This window comes from Chenopodium album, chromosome 12, assembly GCF_948465745.1.
Source record: "Chenopodium album chromosome 12, dcCheAlbu1.1, whole genome shotgun sequence".
NCBI classification, from domain to species: Eukaryota; Viridiplantae; Streptophyta; class Magnoliopsida; order Caryophyllales; family Amaranthaceae; genus Chenopodium; species Chenopodium album.
This window is the reverse complement of record NC_137845.1, coordinates 46,789,599-46,794,802: the sequence shown is the minus strand read 5'-3', so window position 1 is coordinate 46,794,802 and position 5,204 is coordinate 46,789,599. Positions and strand designations below refer to the sequence as shown.

Genomic DNA, 5,204 nt, shown 5'->3' with positions numbered 1-5,204 from the left:
CTGGAAACAACTTCATTTTCGAATTGTAGAGAAGAACTTTATCGCCAACATAAAACTCTTTCTTCTCAATAAGCTTATCAAGAGTTTCCTTGGAACGTGCTTTGTAAATATTAGCACAATCATAAGCATCAAATTGAAGCTCCTCTAGCTCATGCAGATCTAACCACCTTTTCTCCCCCGTACTTGCCAAATCAAAATTTATCTTCTTGATTGCCCACAAAGCACGGTGTTCGAGTTTAACCGGGAGATGGCATGATTTGCCATAGACTAGGTGGTATGGAGTGGTACCTATAGGTGTCTTGAAAGCCGTTCTATAAGCCTAAAGAGCATCATCCAACTTGTCCGACCAATCCTTCCTATTTCTTGCAACCGTCTTTTCAAGGATTAACTTGATTTGCCGATTGGAAACCTCGACTTGGCCGCTTGTTTGAGGATGATATGGAAGGCCAAATTGTTGATGAACTCCATGATTTTGCAACATATTTTGAAAGGCATTGTGAATAAAATGAGAACCATTATCGCTTATCACCGCCTTTGAGACACCAAACCTTGGAAAAATGACCTTCTTGAACAACTTCATTACCACCTTGTGGTCATTAGTTGGGGAAGAAATGGCCTCAGCCCATTTAGACACGTAATCCACTGCCACAAGAATATATTGATTCCCAAAAGATGAGGGAAATGGTCCCATAAAATCAATTCCCCAAACATCAAATACCTCCAATTCAAGAATAGGTTGTTGAGGCATTTCATTTCGCTTGGAGATATTCCCAACTCGTTGACAACGATCGCATGTCTTAACAAAACCCCATCAATCCTTGAAGAGATGCGGCCACCATAAACCGCTTTGAAGAATCTTAGTGGCGGTTTTAGAAACACCCATATGGCAACCACTCGGATCCGAGTGGCACATCTTCAAAACACTAGGCACCTCTTCATTTGGAACACAACGTCTAAGTAAGCCATCGACTCCTCGCTTGTACAAGAAGGGATCATCCCACACATAGTGTCTTGCCTCTCTCTTGAGCTTCTTTCGTTGATTCTTAGAAAAGGAAGGTGGAAACTCCCCACATGCAAGAAAGTTCACTAAGTCGGCGAACCATGGGAGCTCGTTTGCCTCAATAGCATATAAGAAGTCATCAAGTATCCTATCCTCAATTGGAGAACCATCATCATGAATTTGAGAATCCTCTAGGCGAGAGAGATGATACGCCACAACATTTTCCGCTCCTCTCTTATCCTTAATCTCAATATCAAAAGTTTGAAGTTCGAGCACCCACCGGATCAACCTAGGCTTGGATTCTTTCTTGGAAAAAAGGTACTTGAGAGCCGCATGATCCGTGAAGACAATGGTCTTAGAACCCAACAAATAACGACGGAATTTCTCAAAGGCATAAACAATAGCCAAAAACTCCTTTTCCGTTGTGGTGTAGTTCCTTTGAGCACCATTTAGAGTCTTGGACATATAATAGATCACATGTAGCTTCTTTTCCACTCTTTGACCCAAGACACTTCCAATTGCTGAATCACTTGCATCGCACATCAACTCAAAAGGTAAATCCCATCTTGGGGATTGAAAAAATAGCAGTAGAGATTAGAGCCTTCTTCAATTTATTGAATGCCTCCAAGCACTTATCATCAAATTCAAATTCGGCATCCTTTTGAAGAAGATCATTGAGGGGCTTTGCAATAAGCGAGAAATACTTGATGAATCTTCTATAAAACCCGGTATGTCCTATGAAAGATCTCACTCCTTTCACATTAATCAGAGGTGGAAGCTTCTCAATAACCTCAATTTTTGCTTTGTCCACCTCTATCCCCTTTTGAGAAATCTTATGGCCAAGAACTATGCCTTCCTCCAACATGAAGTGACACTTCTCCCAATTCAAAACCAAGTTCACCTTTTCACACCTTGCTAAACATTTCTCAAGGTTTTTAAGACATGCCTCAAATGAAATACCTCCTACGGAGAAATCATCCATAATCACTTCCATCTCCTCCTCCAACATATCTCCAAATATACTCATCATGCATCTTTGAAATGTTGCGGGAGCATTAAGGCCAAACGACATTCTCCTATAAGCAAATGTTCCATAGGGACAAGTGAAGGTTGTTTTCTCTTGGTCATCCGGGTGGATAGGGATTTGGAAAAATCCCGAATAACCATCAAGAAAACAATAGAACTTGTGCCTCGTTAGTCTCTCAAGCATTTGATCAATGAAAGGAAGGGGGAAGCGATCTTTCTTGGTGGACGTGTTTAGACGTCTATAGTCTATACACATCCTCCATCTCGTGACCGTCCTCGTCGGAATGAGCTCACCTTTCTCATTCTTGACGAAGGTCATGCCTCCCTTCTTTGGGACAAAATGAACGGGAGAGACCCACCTAGAACTTCAGATGGGGAATATAATTCTCGCATCCAAAAGTTTGGTGATCTCCTTATTCACTACTTCTCCCATTTGGGGATGTAGCTTTCGTTGTCTCTCAATAGAAGGTAAAGCACCCTCCTCAAGGGTTTTGTGATGTGTACATAAGGCGGGGCTTATACCTTTGAGGTCATCAATGGTATAACCTAAAGAACCTTGGTGCTTTCTCAAAACATCACACAACTCTTGAGCTTGGCGCTCACTCAAAGAAGAGCTAACAATCACGGGATAGGTGGAGTTGGGTCCCAAGAATTCATACCTAAGGTGTGATGGAAGAGGTTTGAGCTTAACCATTGGCACACCTTTACCTTCCTTTGATGTAGCCACTTGCAACGCTTCTTGGCTAGAAATGCTCATACACATTTGCTCTTCAACATCCTCAAGGCTTCCATTGAGCACATCTTCATACAAAACCATCTCCTTTGCTAGGAGCACCTATCTTTTCCTTATTCAACAAAACATTCTCAAGAGCATCGTTAGAAGTGAGCAATTTCTCGTGCATAGAAGACACAACATGATCAAGAGAATCAATCAACATGCAATTTTCTAAAGAAGAACTTGGATACTTTATACTATCATTTAAGTCAAATTCTATCATCTCATCCCCTACTTTGAGTGAAATTTTAGCACTTTTCACATCTATCATAGCACCCAAAGTAGCAAGGAATGGTCTCCCTAGAATGATAAAAATGCTAGAATCTTCGTCCATCTCAAGCACCATAAAGTCCACCGGAATAACAAATTTCCCAACCCTCAAAGGGACATCCTCTACCTTACCCTTAGGAAACTTGATTGACCTATCGGCCAATTGCAAAGTGATGTTAGTAGGTAAAAGTTCCCCTAGCTCAAGTCTTTGGTACATCGAATATGGCATAAGGCTAACACTAGCTCCTAGGTTACACAAGGCATTCTCAATTTGCATTTTATAAATGGCACAAGGGATGGAAAAGTTTCCGGGGTCTTTTAGCTTAGGTGGCATCTTGTTCATTATGATTACACTACAATTCTCGATCAAGTTCACCGTCTCTACACCATCACAAGTCCTCCTATCACTCAAAATGTCTTTGAGGAATTTTGCGTAGTTGGGCATTTGGCTGATAACTTCTATAAACGGTAGAGAAAGGTGAAGTTGCTTGAGCATGTCAATGAATCTTCCGAATTATTCATCTAACTTGTGTCTCATGAATTTTTGTGGATAAGGAAGCTTGGGTTTCACAATTTCTTTCTCCACTCTCACCTCACTAGGCTTCTCAATCTCAACCTCACTCAAAGATGCACCATCTCTCTCATCTTCTACCAAAACCTCTTTTGTGGCCTCCTTGGTCTCACTCTTCCTAGGAAAACTCTCCTCAAGAACCTTACCACTCCTTGTGAAAATAGCATTGACCGGTCTCTTGGGATCTAGGACTTAGGAAGGTAAAGAAGAAGGACTAGCATGGTCTTTTAAAGCATTAGCAAGTTGAGAAATTTGGTTTTCAAGCATCTTATTATGAGTCATCATTTCATTAAATTTCTTGTCACTTACGACCATGTAAGTGTTCAACAAAGTTTTCAATGATTTCTTCCAAATTGGTCTTATTAGAATAAGAAGAAGAGGATTGAACATAGGAATTATCATTTTGGGTCTTTGGAGCAAAACCGGGTGGGGGACCCCTTTGGGAATTATTTTGAAAATTTACCCTATTTTGATTGTTCCAATTACATCTACCTTGATTATGGTTACCATAACCTTGGTTATGATTACCATAATTTTGGTTATGATTTTGGCTACTATAACCTTGGTTGTTATAGTTACCTCGGGAATTTTGGTTCCCATGGTTCCTATTACCACCACCTTGGTTGTAGTTGTCAAAATTGCCATGGTTGTTGTAATTCCTATTCCATTGACCTCTTTGATTCTCAAACCTAGAATCATTATTATTTGACACATAGTTCACATGCTCATTCACATTTCCATCTTGATCATCACAAACATCCATACATGCATGAGGGAAATTAGAAACATCATGATCATACGACCCATAATCATCACAAAACAAGCATCCACTAGGCATGTTACTAGAATAGGGAGGGGGTTGAGAATTAGAAAACATACCTCTCCCCTTAGATTTGGAGGGAAGACTTGAAACTTGGTAGGTAGTACTTTCCAACTTCGCCTTGATAGCTGACATCTCCTTTCCCAAGTTTGTAATTTGTGAGGATAGATTGTTGATTGCATTTAGATGATCAACCGAGTACATCGAAGAGCTACCCTTGCTAGTTGAATCTCTTTCTCCATCTTGCCAATCTCTATAGTACCTCACTACGTCTTCAATTATGTCGACCACTTCCTCTTCCGTTTTGTTCATGATAGGACCTCCGGCTCCTCCATCTAAACATGACTTTCCTTGAGGACTAAGACCTCCATAGAAAATTTGAATAATTTGGTAGGTAGGAATTCCGTGGTGAGGACATTCTCTTTGATACTCTTTGTATCTTTCCCATGCTTCATAGAGACTCTCACTAGGCTTTTGCTTGAAACCTTGAATCAAAGCTCTAGCCTCCGTCGTTTTCTTTTGTGGATAGAAATGGGATAGAAACTCCTTGGTCACTTCATCCCATGTCCTTAGAGAATTCGGCTTGACCTCCTTCTCTAGCCATTCAAAGACACGCCCTATGAGTGAAAAGGGAAAAAGCTTGAGCGGATGAATTCTTGGGAAATTCCATTCACCTTGATAGTATTGCAATACTTTTCAAACTCCTTGAGATGATTTAGCGGGCTTTCATGCTTGGCCCCGC

The 5,204-nt window shown here is 40.7% G+C and overlaps 1 non-coding gene across 1 annotated transcript; it reads left to right on the top strand.

The window, feature by feature from the left end:
• The first annotated feature begins 4,862 nt into the window (after nt 1–4,862).
• LOC145573341 (small nucleolar RNA R71) lies at nt 4,863–4,968 on the top strand. The gene has a single exon (XR_014097388.1). It is a non-coding gene; the product is annotated as a small nucleolar RNA R71 (small nucleolar RNA).
• The last annotated feature ends 236 nt before the right edge of the window (nt 4,969–5,204 follow it).